Genomic DNA, 15,669 nt, shown 5'->3' with positions numbered 1-15,669 from the left:
TTTGGAGCCTGTACAGACTGGTGAAAAGCACTGGCCTGTGGGTGGAGTCATGGCGTTGCATCCACACACTTGAATCCACCACCAGGGTGCCATTTTGGCATGTGCCCATTTACATAGCACATGCCATGATGATGCCACTGTGGTGCAGCACCCAAACATCACAGCCCGGAAGGGGCGTCATAATGGTGTGCTGCCACACCTATGATTCCTCTTCCAGGGAGCAAAAAAGAAGCTGCTTTTCATGGCTTCTTTTTGTTCCCTCCAGGGAGCAGATTGGTACCGAGGCACCAATCTAGGGCTAAAAGGGGCGGCCGCATGCCTCCCATCTGTATAGCCCCTTTGTTATTTTGAATCTTTGCTAACTTTGATGGTGACATATAACAGCTATAAAATGGCAAATACAGTAGGCCCTTGGTATACGCAGAGGATCCATTCCGGACCCCCTCGTGCTTACCAAAATTTGCATATGCTCAAGTCCCACTGTCCCCAATGATGGTGCACGTGTGTGCACATCGTCATTGGGGACAAAAGTCCCTCCCCTCCTCTCCTCCCCTTCTCTTTCCCTCCCTTCTTCCTTTCTTAATTCCCTCCCTCCCTCCCTTGTTCCTTTCCTCCCTACTTACCTCCTCCTCGCCACGGCTGTCTCAGCCTCCTTGCCACCACTACCACAGGAAAGGCCGGGTGGTGGTGTTGGGGGCCAAGAGGCCTCCAGACTGCCACTTGGCCCTTCCGCAGTAGTGGTGAGGAGGTCAAGGCGGCGAGGAGGCTTCTGGTGCTGCTGCTCTGCCTCCTTGCCACTGCTGGCTCCACTGTGGCAGAAGGGTCGGGTGGTGGCCCAACACCACCACCTGGCCTTTCCCATGGCGGTGGTGGCAAGGTGGCCGAGGCAGCGGTGGCAAGGAAGAGATTCACAGCAGCAGTGAGGAGGTGGGAAGTAGGGAGGGAAGGAACGAGGGAGGGAAGGAAGCATGCAGGGAGTGTATTAAAGAAGGAAGAATGGAGGTAAAGTGGACGGGAGGAGAGGGACTTTTGTCCACAATGTTGGCACGCGTGCTGTCATTGGGGACAATATGGATTTGCCAACTGCAGATGCTTAAATCCGTGCATGGCAAATCCACCTATAATGAGGGCCCACTGTAATAGTTTTCTTTTAAATCATTGCATTTAGTAAATTTTAAATTATATTTCCAAATTCTTTCCCAACAGTATAGTGGGATTTCTTACCAAGGTCTTGCATCCATTTTATCATATTTTCCATAACTGTTTCTTCTTTCAATTCTATGTCTAGTAATAACTTGTACATTTTTGTTATCATATGTTTTTCTCCTTGTGCTGTGATCTTTTCTAATTCTCCAGATTCCTTTTTAATTCCTTTGATTTTATTATCTTTTTTGAAGTTTTTTGGGATTTGACGGTAGAATAACCAGTGCACTTCTACTCCTTTCTTCAGTTCTTCTTTTGTTTTCATTATGTCTTTTTTTTCTGATTTAATTAGTATATCTTCATATTTGAGCCAATTTCCTTTGTAAAATTTTCTTTTTTATGGAATGCTTCTTGTGTTGAGGTTCATCTAGAAATCTTTGCTTACAGATGTCTTTTATATTTAAGACAGATTTTGAGCAAAGCTTTCCTTATTAGATGTTTATTAAATTCTTTATCTGATTTTGCTTTATCGTAGGATAGGAAGGCATGCCATCCCTCCTGCAGATTATCGCTCTCCAAAGCTAGCAAACTTGTATTTTCCAGTGTGATCCACTTTTTTAGCCAGGTGAATGCACAAGTGTTATAATATATTTGTAGATTTGGCATGCCCAGACCTCTCTTTTTTTTTCAATCTTGCATTACTGACATTTTAATCCAGGGCTTCTTTCCTTGCCAAATATATCCTTTCAAATCTTTTGCCCAAGCTTTAAAAGGTTGTTCACTCATTATCATGGGTATTGATTGGAACAAAAATAGCATTTTAGGTAAGATATTCATTTGTAAGGAGGCAATTCTCCCTAGGAAAGATAATTGTATTGTCTTCCATTTTTAAAGATCTTCCTTTATTCTTTTCCATGTTTTTGTGTGGTTGTTTTCATAAAGTTTGGAGTTTCTTTTTGTAATTGTCACTCCTAGATATCTTACTCTGTTACTATTTTCATTTCTGTTTCTGTTCTTAATTCATCTTCTTATTTTATAAGATTTTTCATGATTATACTGCTTTTATTTTTGTTAAGTTTGAATCCTGCCAAAGTGCCAAACTGTTCCAGAACTTCTGTAAGTTTTCTTATGTTCATTATTATTATTATTATTATTATTATTATTGGATTGTCAAGGAAAACTGTGAGATCATTGGTGAAAACACATAGTTTGAAGGTATGTTTTTGTGTTCACGGACCTTGGGTTTGCTGGTCTTTTCTTATCTTCCTCATTAGAACCTGCTATGTATAAAGCTTCATGATGCCTATTGCATGTTGTATCCTAGCTACTAAGGATACATGTTCATAAAACAAAGGCAGAAGGGGATTTATTACTGGCACAAACTTTGCAGGGTTTCTTGAGCTGCTATTTTGGAATCCTGTCCATGAAACTTAAGTTCACTTTGGCACCTTTGTTGCTTTTAACATGATCACACTGGATTTATGCTAGTTTCTCTAGCTCTGTTTTCTTGGGATTAAATTTAATATCTTTTTGCTACTGCTGAGGAGCATTTAAGTAAGATATATTTTAGGGTTTTAGAAACATTAGTTTCATTTGAAAAAAAAATGTTATAAGACCTTCAGTTATGCTTCATAGAAGAAGATGGTTAGCTCTGTGAAATGGCATTACCAATGGGCAATGACCAGTTCCAGAAAATTAAGATATTACTTGCTGGAACAGACAAACATGCTAGAAACCTATGCTGTGTTACTTGGGTTGTGGTCAGTGTGGCCACAGGGTACTGCTGTTAGAATTCCTTTATGTAACTTTGCTAGACAAACATTTTTTTTCCTTTTTAAGCTGAAAGTTTTTGTAAGAGAAGACTAGATTTCCAACATACATCCATATGAGATTGACAAGCCAAGGTTATGTAATGTTTCCACAATTTCCTTTTTTCTCATTTTTCCACATAGAAAGTCCCAAGTACACTGGCAAAGGAGATTCTCTGTTGGTTTGGTGTCTCACTGTGCTTCTAATTAGCTTACAAGTATGGTTGCAAAAAAGAAAGAAGTGATGACTTTTTCAAAGTTGGTTGAGTTTTGATGCCATAGTTTTCTATGCATCATTCTTAGTAATATATACTCTGGGGATACATTTCATTTGATAGTTCTTCTCACAATGTCCATTTCTATTATGATCCTGTCAGTCCTGGCCACCTAAGGTAATTCCACACTTGGGTGTTTTAGCAGAACCCAATAATTACTTCAAGCAGAATTTTTTACTTCAAAAAGTAGTCCTTAGGCCTTTTCCCACTACAAAGTTATAGCACCAAGTTTTCACCATAACTATCATAGCTGCATGCTATGGCAACCTGGGTCTTGCAGTTTGGTGAGGCACTACAGGAGCTCTATGGCTGAGAATACTAAATGTCCCTCCCTGTTCTGCAAACCCCAAGATTCCATAAGATCAGACTATGGCAGTTAAAGCGGATCATTGTACTATAATTGTGTAATGTGAAAGGCCCCCTTGTTCTCATAGAGTTAACAGATTTTCAAAGTAAAATGTATGACATGCAGGGCAACCAAGAAGTAGTTATTATCATGCTTAGGTTCTACCTAAACACCATATGAAAGTACTGATTTCAGTTAACTTAGCCATGTGTCTCTCTGTAAAACAGCATGTTAACATTTATAAATTACATGTTCTACACATATTTGCCTTTATGAAAGGCCCAAACCCCCAAATACAGGATTTTTGGCCACTCACTTAGTCTATGTAAAAGGCTTTCCAACCTCCAGATAGGTGAGACCTCTTATAATAAGGGACACCTCTAATATATGGAACAAGCTTTCTGGATCTCAAGTAAGAGACATCCCCTTTTAATAAAGAATACCTGACAACCCTAGCCACATAAATCGCATCATACCTTATCTTATATAAATTGTAAAAAGGTTTAATTGTGACTAAACAATAACAACAAAACATACACAGTGGGGCCTCGATATTTGTGGCGATCTGTTCCAGACCTCCACTGTGCGGATACTGAAAACCGCACAACCTCAAGTCTCATTGTTCCCAATGGTAGCACGTGCATGTGGCCACACTGCCATTAGGGATAACCTTTGTTGTTTGGAGACAATGGGAGCTTACCTGAAATCCCATATGCCGCTTGCATTTGCCACCATTGGGGACAATAGAGGCTGTTCCTAATGGTGGAGTGCTTTTTTTCAGCGCTGTTTTGGTGCTGCATCATCTGGGCTCAGTGCCAGAGGAATGCCGTGATGCTGCCTGCTGTGTGGTTGAACGCACGGTTTGACGGCAGTGTCAGGGCAACATTGGGCATGTGTTCATGTAGATCCCACACCTCCACTCTGCCCTGCAGCTGGCATTTATCACTGGTCTGTCAAGGCTGTCAGTTGCCAATGCTTTCCTTTCTCACAACCCCATTTCTTGGACTGGCTGAACCTGATCACATAACATTTGCTCCACACTGCTCTTCATTTCCTACCTTGTTTTTCTGTTTATATAGTGCTTTACTCAGTAGATAGTATCAACCCATTATGCTAGTGATTCCCAAACTTTGGTCCTCCAGGAATTTTGGACTTCAGTTACCAGAAGCCCCAGTTAGCTTGGCCAACAGTATAGAATTCTGGGAGCTGAAGTCAAAAACATCTGGAGGACCAGCATTTGGGAAAAACGGCATTAAGCTGAGCTTGATGTTTTGTTGTGCACATGGCATTGGTCTGGAAGATTTTATGCATGATGCTGTGAACAAGACTGCTTATTATGTCCCTTTTAGGATCGCTGACCATAGGTTTCACACAACCTATTTTTCATCAATTCAAGCGGATGTCATGTGTGGCTGTAGCAATGGATATACCTAGCAAGAAGGGTATAGGAGGGCCTGATAGCTTGGTTGTCATGTTCACTGTGGAAGGAAAGAATATTAACTGGTTATTCATTTCATAGCCAAGAAAGCAGTTTCTAGACATATCAGAAATGCCACTGAGAAGAATATAGGGAGCCAGAACTCTGCTGAGATATAATTTGCACTTTGGGAACTATTTATATTAACTATAAGCTTTCTAATAGAATTGTTTGTTTAATTGTTTTTGAAGTCGTGTAATATAAAATTTCTTCTGAACCTTGCATTAAGTTGTTGTAAGCCGCTTTATGTCTCATGCTTAAAGAAAAGTGAGATATTAAATCAATGAATAAATAAATGACATATTTGTCTGCATAGAAATGTATTTTTCTACATAAGAAAGCCATGTGCATTTCTGTGTAAAAAGTATTATTTCTATACAGAAAACATATTTTCTACACAGGAAAAAAAAATACTTATGCAAAGGAAATATAATTTTGCTTGGAAAAATGTGCATTTTTAAATAGATGAATACTTCCCAAACCAGAAATCATGATCCAAAACTATGCAGAAATCTTTGTGTACTCATCAAGTGGGGAGAAATAGTACACAAATTATTCATTATTGCCTGTAAGGATAAAGAGCCAGAAGATGTATGTCCCTACTGTATATGGAGCTGAGCATGCTGTTAGCTCTCATAAATTTTGGAGCTTCCCCTTGGAATATGTTGTCATATGCAGTGCAGCAACATTCTTTTTGATTACCCTATTGCTCCCCGTCACACCATTTTGTATTTTGAAAGTTTTGCATTAAGCCCTATGCATTTGAACAATACCAAAGTGTGAAGTCGAAGGTTTTTACAGCTGACATTCATAGTTTTTTGTGGGTTTTTCAGGCTATGTGGCTGTGTTCTGGAAGAGTTTATTCCTGACGTTTTGCCAGCATCTCTCCCTTTTATGCCAGCCACAGATGCTGGTGAAATGTCAGGAATAAACTCTTCCAGAACCTGGCCAAATAGCCCAAAAACCCCACAAAAACTATCAATACCAAAGTGGTTAACACAGCAAACTATATCCTTCAGGCAGGCTTTGAAACTGTTCTCCATCAAAGGCCCTCACAGTAAGCACTTTTGGAATAGAAGGCAGGTTAAACAAATCTTTATTTAATGAATCAGCAGTTAATTGACAAGATAGGAAGCAAAGGATAGGAATGAAGAGCTACTTTTCACAATAGGCAGAGGTAAACAGCAGGATGCACCAAGCTTCTGCTCTGGGACCTGTGTTGTTTAACACATATTAACAGTTGACCTGGGAAGGACATGAACCTCAGAGACACCAAATATGCAGGCGATAGAAAGTTAATCCAAATACATAATGCCAAAATATTAGACTAACACCTCTGAGATAAGTGATTAAATGCAAAGGTCAAGTAAGCACATATGAATATTTAAATCTACGCCAACAGGGACTCTTGAAAGGTTCCCTAGATTCTCAGTGCAAAGTCACTGTTGTTGTTAACTGCCCTTGAGTCAGCCTTGACCAGTACATTTGCATTTACTTTTATTAATGTAATTAGTAGTCAGAATGGGACACATGTGATAAACTCTGTAGCTAGGAGACTCAGGCGGGTTACAGACCACCGAAAAGCGGCGGTCTGGCTCCGCCTCCGCTTGCAGCGTCTGGGAGCCGCAACCTTTAAACCGCGTGGCTCCCGGACGCTGCAGAGAAGGAGTGTGGAAATCGCGCTCCTTCTCAAGCCCTGGAAGAGACGCCGTGAGGCGCTAGTCGTGCGCTCACAGCATCATTTCTGGGGTGCGATGTGCGGACGCAGCGCATCCGCTACATCAAGATGGCGGCGGCCGTGTGGAACAGCCGCCGTCATTTTGTGTGCACGGAGCGCGTACTAGGGTTAGGGGGGTGCGGAAGCACCACCCCTTCCTAACCCTAGTACGTGCTCGTCACGTACTATATGGCGGTTTGTAACCCGCCACAGCTGCATGGTATGTGTAGTTCTCCTGATATAGGATCTTGGCTATTTCCCTCTGTGTGTGTGTGTGTCTCCCATATTTTTAAAACCTGGGATTCAACTCTCTCAGCCCCAGGGGAAGGCAATGGTAAACCTCCTTTGAACAAATCTTGCCAAGAAAGCCCCATGATAGGTTTGCCATAAGTCAGAAGTGACTTGAAGGCACACAACAACAACAAAAACTATTGTTAAATTGTGGAATGCACGATCACAAGGGATGGTGATCTGTGTGGATGGCTTTAGAAGGGGATTGGGCAAATTCATGAAGGATAAGGCTACCCTTTAATAAAGTGATGACTACTATGTAATTACCCCTAGTGTTAGACACAATGTACCTCTGAACACCAGTTTCTGGGAACATGAATGAGAAATGCTCTTGCAATCATGGCCTGCTTGTAAACTTTCCAGGGTGATTTATGCTTCTACCACACTGCAGAATTAAAACAATTTGACACCACTTTAACTGTCATAGCTCCATCCTGGGATTTGCAGTTTGTCATGGCACTGGAGCTCTCTGATTAAGGCTAAATATCTCACCAACTTACAAATTCCAGAATACTATATTATTGAGCAATGGCAGTTAAAGCAGTATCAAACTGTATTAACTCTGCAGCCTTAGGCCAGAAAACCAGACCAAAAGAATTGGCTTTTGGTAATTTTGGAGGTGCACTGTTTATATGACGCACATCTCTAACATGACCAGGAGCTGCACTGAGGCTGTGCTCCAGTCCTTTAGACAGGAGTAAAAAGGACCCAGGAATTTCCAGCTCCTGGTACAGTGACTTGGGTCTGCCAGTGGCAGCCAGCTTTCAGGGTGGGCCATGTAGTCATTGAAGACCTTATCCACTTGTTACCAAAGTGGCCTCAGGCTGCACTTTCCTGGCCTTCTGCTTTGCCCTTTAATTGGCATCTTTGTAGACTGTTAAGTTTATCACACAGGCCCCAGAATGCACCCGTCATGTTACAAAAATGGGGCGTGATGGGAACAGAATGGGGTGATGAACGCATCTTACTGTACAGGAGAATGCTGCTACTGGACATTCCCATCATGCTCCACATCCATCCCAGAGGGGGCAATTTTTGAGAATGCTTTTGAACAGTTCTCAAAAATCGCCCCTTCTTGGATAATAATAATAATAAATAAATAAATCGTTTATTTATAGCCTGCCTTTCCTTGAGATCAAGGCGGGTTACAGCATCGTGACAACAACAACGATAAATATAAACAGTGTAAGAACACACTTTAAAAACAGAATTAAAAACACAGAATTAAAACCATACAAAAACTAGCCAAAGTGCAGGTGCAAAAAGGAGGGGGGGGGGAGAAGCGTTACAACATCTGGGGGAAAGCTTGTTCGAAGAGAAAGGTTTTGAGTCTCTTCCTAAATTGGTCGAGGGAGGGGGTTGAGCGGAGCTCTTCGGGAAGCGAGTTCCATAACTGCGGGGCTGAGGTTGAAAACGCCCTCTGTGCAGTCGCAGAGTGTTTCGAAAGAGGAACCCTCAGAAGTTGCTTCCTGGCTGACCTGAGTGTGTGGGGCAGATTATATGGAGAGAGGCAGTCCTCCAAGTACCCTGGACCCAAGCCATTTAGGGCTTTATAGGTTATAACCAACACCTTGTATTGCGCCCGGAAGCGAATAGGCAGCCAATGTAGATCTTGCAGAACAGGTGTTATATGGCTGGACCTGGAGCATCCAGTGACCAGTCTGGCTGCCATGTTCTGCACTAATTGAAGCTTCCGGGTTTGGTACAAGGGTTGCCCCATGTAGAGCGCATTACAGAAATCCAACCGAGAGGTTACCAGAGCATGTACCACCGTTTCAAGGTCCCCCTGGCCCAGGTAGGGTTGCAGCTGGCGTATCAACCGAAGCTGATAACAGGTACTCCTGACTGTCGCATCCACCTGAGATGTAAGGTGGAGCGACGAGTCCAGGAGCACCCCCAGACTGCGAACAGAATCCTACAGGGGAAGCGTGACCCCATTTAGGACAGGTGGACAAATCTCCAAACCTGGACCCAGGGATCCTATCACAAGTACTTCCGTTTTCTCTGGATTCATTCTGAGTCTGTTTTCCCTCATCCAGCCCATTACTGACTCCAGACAGGCGTCTATAGGAGAGATGCCATCGCTGGTCACTGCATCAGTCGGAGACACAGAGAAACATATTTGGGTGTCATCAGCGTACTGATAACACCGCGCCCCGTGTCTCCGGATGATCTCTCCCAGCGGTTTCATGTAAATGTTAAATAGCATGGGGGACAGAATGGCTCCTTGAGGGACACCAGATGTAAGGGCCCTCTTATCAGAGCACACGTTCCCCAGCTGCACCATCTGGAATCGACCCGAAAGGTAGGAACGGAACCACTGGAGCGCAGTGCCCCCGATTCCCAACTCCCTCAAGCGTTCCAGAAGGATACCATGGTCAATGGTATCGAAAGCCGCTGAGATGTCTAAGAGCACTAACAGGGACACGCTACCCCTGTCCATGGCCAGACGGAGATCATCGACCAAGGCAACCATGGCAGTCTCAACTCCATAGCCCACCTGGAAGCCAGTTTGAAATGGGTCTAGAAAATCAGTATCATCCAAGACCGATTGAAGCTGAATGGCAACTGCCCTCTCGATCACCTTCCCCAAAAAAGGCAGCAGTGAAATAGGCCAATAATTGTTATGAATCAGGGGGTCTAGGGAGGGCTTTTTTATCAGCGGTTTTACAATAGCCAATTTTAAGCTGAATGGAAAACGCCCTTCCCTAAAAGATGAATTAATTATGCGGCGTAACATAGTGGTTACAGCCGCGCCCCCCTGAGCTGCTAGCCAAGAGGGACAGGGATTGAGAGAGCAGGTTGTCTTCCTAACACCTCTAAGGATCTTGTCCACTTCCTCAGTACTCACGGACTCAAACTGATCCAGTACAATAGAGTCCACGGAAGCTCTGGAGTCCTCTATTCTGGATTCTGTAGAAATACTGGCGTCGAGATCAGCCCTTATCCGAGAGGTTTTATCCACGAAGAAGTTGTTAAATTCATCACAGCAGGATTTGGATGGTTCCAGAATAGAGTTCAGGGAGGAGGGTAGCTGAGTAAGCTCCCTCACTACCCTGAACAGCTCTGCCGGACGCGACTCCGCGGATGTGATACGCTCAGAAAAGAACGAATTCTTTGCTGAGCTTATCGCCACTCCATAGTCCTCCAAAAGAGAGTCTAGGAGTGCCTTGTCGGCTAAGTCCTGGTGTCTTCACCATTTGCGCCCTAGTCGTCGCAGAACCCACTTCCTTGCCCAGAGATTTTCCGTGTACCAGGGCTGTTTTTTGGAAGCAGGCCTGAGAGGACGCTTGGGAGCGATACTGTGTATAGCCCTGGAGAGATCAGTATCCCAGGTGTTTGTCAGGACATCCCAGGTGTTTGTCAGGGATGGATGTGGAACGCGATGGGGCCGTCCAGCGGCAGCAGAGGCTTTCTCCTGTGCGGTAAGATGCATTCTTCACCCCAGCCGGTTCCCATCACACCCTCTTTTAGAACACGACAGGCCCATTGTAGGGCCTGTGCGATAAAGTTAAATATGTCAAACTTAGGCCTTTGCTCTGACCCAGCAGGGCTCTTCTTATGTTCTTACACTAACTGAAGTATTAGGTCAAGAATCTTTCCTTGAATATTTGAGAAAAAAATGTTCTTTGGCTCAACTGCTTAAACTAAAGTTGCTGCGGAGAACAGGTGTAGTATATTGTTATACTGACATAAAAAATTGTGGGATATGGTGTCACTTCAAGGGGGTAGGAACATAGGAAGCTACCTTATACTGAGCCAAACAAGTGGCTCATTTAGCCTGGTATTGTCAACTCTGAAGGCAGAATTCTCCTCTATGCCTGGAGATCCCTAGTGATCTCCTATCTAAGCAGTAAGCTTACTTTTGCTTTGCCTGGCTTCCAAACATGAACAAGGTCATTTGTCCTCAGGATGGTATGGTAGCTGCCCTCAATATAGGGTAAGTGGACATATTTCCTGTTTAGTACAAAGGGGGGGGGGAGCCTATGTGCCTTAATAAAAGCCTTAAGATAAATATTTCCAAACCATGCTTCTCTGTTCCTTGTACTGTCAGCCCTCCATATCCACAGATTCTGCATCCACAGATTCAACCATCCACAGTTTGAAAATACTCCCCCCCCCCATCTTGATTTTGTCATTTTTTTATAAGGGATACCATTTTATTACTCCACTGTATATAATGGAACTTGAGGATACATGGATTTTTGTATCTTATGCTAATGTTTTGGTATACATGGATTTTGGTATCTATGGTAGGGAGTCCAGGAACCAAACCCCAGTGGGTACCCATGGCAGACTCTATAAACTGGCACATGCAGAAGGAGAAACTCTCTTACTCTCTAAATTACAAATTTGTTTCAAGATTTTTTGTGTTTTTGGTAAATCCCCCTTAAATTTTTAGATGAAGGGCAATGTTAAAATGATTTCAAAAAACAAAATTATTTAATAGAAAATATTAAAGAATTATTTAGCATTGGCTCCAATTCTCTTCAGTTTTGCAAGCTTAAAGATGGGTGCCTATTATGATTTAACAAAGTAGAAGTGATTGTTGAAGTCCATGTAACTTGTCTAATTTAAGTTTTGGAAACTTTTGAAACTAATGCAAATTTTTAAAATCAAGTCAGGAAAACATTTTGGAACTGTGTTGCTACAGGGAAGGGTGGAGTGACGCCTTACTTCATTTGGCTCATGGGCTTTATGATTTTTATGACTGCACATGTAACTACAGAACCTATTCTTAGAACAGAGAAATAAATCTTTAAATAAATCTAAGCTATTGACCTCAAAAATCACTTGTGGCAGGCAGGGAGTATGTTGGCCAAGCAGCCTTGTTAACTGTAAATGGGGGGAAAGAAAGAAAAAAAGCAGAGGGCTAAGGGTGGGGGTGCATTTAATGGCAGTTGTAACACTTAAGACAAGAAAAATAAAATGCATGTTTTTGGGTGGAGAGAATAAACCAGAAGTCAGATGTCCCACCCTCATGAATAATGCCCTTTCATTTTCCTTGAATTGTATGTTGTGATAAGACCAGCCTGCTGGTTTGAGTCTTTCAATGCCATGAAAAGTCAAGATATGGAGTTTAGCTTCCTGCTTATTTAATATATTTAATTATTATGAACCTTGCAAAGGCACATGTCAGTTGGTCTGCACCAAAAAAGTTTATTACTTTATTAGAGGCCACTGTTAAGAAATTAATCTTGTACATTATTTATTCTTAGTTGGGTAAATGGATCTGTGCAAACAGGTAGGCCCAGATTTATGGAAAACAGAAGCCAAGTGCCAAGCCACAGCTTGGGCTCCTCAAGGGGCTATTAATGCCAAGGCTTAGCCTATGACTACAGGCCCTAATGCCTGTCATAACCAACATGAGGCAGCAGTCCTGTCAAGTACCTTTTGCATTCAAGCCATTACATTAAATATGTTAGATAGCAACATTTTTGCAGTGCCAGAGCTAGTAAAGATAACTTTATTGGATTACAATTGCAATAGTGGTTGGGGGGATTCTGCATGTCATAGTGTAGAGTCCTGCTAGTGACTTATGCACACATGTGGCTGACTCAAATGTATGTCCCTTTTGGAATGGGGCAGAAAGGATCCCATTCAAAACCTCCTCCCTCCAGCAGATATCATGTCCCAGAAAAGGCCAGAATATTGCTATTGGTGCTGCTGCTGCTTCCCAAGGGAGAAAAGAAGGGGGAGACAATTTAGACAATGAAGGAGGAGCTGGTCTGAACTCTAAGGGGAAGTAAAAGGAGGTTGCACTCCATCCATGAGCACACCCTCATCTGAGCAGAGAACAGCTATTTCTTCTGCATCAGAAATGGCCTCCCCCATCCCTCCCTTTCCCAACTGTAAGCAGCACCAGCAGCCCCTCCCAAGGTTTGACCATTGCCAGTTTGGGAGGAGAACTACATGGGTTGTGGCACATTCCACCTGCTTGATGTAGGGTCTTGGCCATAATCCAAAACTTTATTTTCCCCATGCCTTGTGCAGTGCCAGTTTTAAATGGAAAGGCACTGCTTTTTGCCCTATATTTTGATGCCTTAGATGTCTCCTCAGACAGAGCCACACTTCCCTCACATCTGTACTATCAAGAACATGGCTATCCAGTTGGTCATACTTTGCTGGTTAGTCACAATATGCTTCTCATTGGGGAGTATGGCCACTGTAGTTCACTGTCCTATAAAAGGATAGGAAAAGGGACTGTAGTATCTCCCCAGTAGTATCTTCCAATTAGAGCAAGAATGGCTACTGGTTTGAGTGTTGGACTAGTACTCTTGAGACCAGGGTTCAAATCCTAGCACAGTGATGGAAATCCAGGGGGTGACCTTGGGCAAGTCACACTCTTTCAGTCTCAGGGAAAGGCCATGGAAAACCTTCTCTGAATAAAACTTGCCAAGAAAACCCCATGATATGTTCATCTTAGGGTCACCATACATGACTTGAAGGCACACAACAAATAAAAAATCTCCCCATGGACAGAAGAGTCTTTTGTCCGGCAGAGGCTCCAGTTCAGTGGAACAAAGAAGGATGTAATAGTTGTGATTCCCATCTCTCCTCCAGAAAACTGAAGCAATCTTACTGTTAGAATCCTATAGTATTTTACCAGATGTATTCTAACTGTGGATGCTGGGGGATGGGTTGCGCTTCGCATAGCTTGTAGAGATGGTGATATGGAGTACTAGGCTGGACCAGGTGTGAGTTATCTAGTGTCCCTGAGAGGCTGGCCTGCAGAGACTTGGAATGCAGTTTCGTTTCTCAGGGGATAGGGATGGAGGATGGGAACTAGTGCTGGGAAGGAGGGGTCCTGTTGCGCGGGCTTTTGCTGGGGGTGGAGTGCTTTGGCTTGGGGGGAACTTATGCATTGCTTTGGCTGGGAGGGGTCAGTCTCAGCTTAGAAGCTGGGTGATGCGACATCGCTGATCTTGGAACCTTCAATAAAGTTCTGTTGTTTCAATAAACAAGCTGACTGATTGATTGTCCAGGATTCTGGTCCTCACTCTGACACTTACAGAACAACATTTGGAGGTGTCATCAGAAGACTGAAGAAGGGAAAAGAAATCACCCCAAATGGCATCCCTTCCCATTGGGCCCACAGAAGCATCTGGCATAGACCCAATATGCACTCCAGGGGAACAGCAGTCTCTGCCAGTATATTTGTCATGGGTAGGAGTGCTCCTCCATCTCTATTTTCTTCTTAACTATGGTGTTTATCACACTGGGGCTAATTTTAGCATTAAAGAGAGGTCAAAGTGCATTTAAAGCATCCTGCAAATAAAGCAAAAATGGTTATCATATACAATTGCACAAATAAAGTGATATTGGAAATGCATTGTCGCTGAAATCGCAAAAGTAAAAAGATGTGTGTTAATGTTTCTTTGTGACCACTTTAATAGCGGGTTTTGTGCAATGTCATCTGAGATTGTTTTGCATAATTATATGCAATTTTTCTGGGATATTCACGGGATAAACTCCCAATCTCCTTCATGAGATAAACTAGTAGGCAACAATAGCTGGGAGGTTTCTGGTTACAGCTCTGATCCCCAGCCACTGCTTGGCTGCAGGGGTCTACCCCTGATAAAAATGGAACAGCCCCCGCAGGCCTACTTCTTTCAATCTAGATACATGAGACAGCCAGAATGCATTTGCCTGGATGTAGCCCTATGACTGTGTAGTGGCTGAGGGACAGAAATGTGACCAGGACAGTGTTCACAATTCACAGGTATGACGCATCAAACACTCTTAACTTTATCACACTAGCGGACAAATGGGATTTAAATGAGAGTTAAACTAGAGAAAACCAGGAAATGCCAGAAGTTTATCACATGACATTTCCTGGTTTTCTCTAGTTTAACTATTGTTTAAATCTCATTTGCCCACTACTGTGATAAAGTAGTCTGACACCCCATAAACAAAAACTAGGACACATGCGGCCAAGGACCATCAGAGTGTGGTCAAGATGGCAAACAATGTTAATGAGGAAGAGCAGACAAGTTTGGAGAGGATGCAGCAGTTTGCTTTTACTGTATCTATAGGGAAGGACAAGATTATAAGCCCCTTTGTCTTTTTCCCTGCTGAGTTAATTGAGTGCAAACTATTGCTCTGAATTCAGTTTGCAGCAAATGAAATAAGTTGAGGACAAACGGGGAGAAGCGTTGGTTGACAAAGTGAGGTGCCAGAGAATTAACTGTGACTATCCCTGCCAAATCATGACTGTTTCAGAGTATGGTACATTGGTATCACTTTTACTGCCATGGCTTCATCCTGTGGGATCTTGAGTTATGTATCTCATGAGGGGCTTAGAAGTGGCTGCCAGAGAGTTCTGGTCCTTTTGTTCAGGGGAGTGCTCTAGAGAATTCTGTGTCCTTCACCAATCTATAGATCCCAGGATTTTATAAGATGGAGCCATGGGAACCAATGTTGTATCAAACTGTGCAGTCTCAATACAGCCCAGGAACCTACCAGTTGCTCTTCTGCAAATGAAGAAAAGGGCATTCCGTAACATCCTTCACAAGACAGGCATCATCATAACCTAGGGTTACACGAGTATATGTTATCTACAGGATCACATTTTTTTTATTGGGCTGGTGAGGTTTCAGTCACCAATGCAA

This window comes from Sceloporus occidentalis, unplaced genomic scaffold, assembly GCF_023333645.1.
Source record: "Sceloporus occidentalis isolate IW3139 unplaced genomic scaffold, rSceOcc1.0.p SCAF_4, whole genome shotgun sequence".
Lineage (NCBI taxonomy): Eukaryota > Metazoa > Chordata > Lepidosauria > Squamata > Phrynosomatidae > Sceloporus > Sceloporus occidentalis.
Note: the sequence above shows the minus strand (reverse complement) of the source record.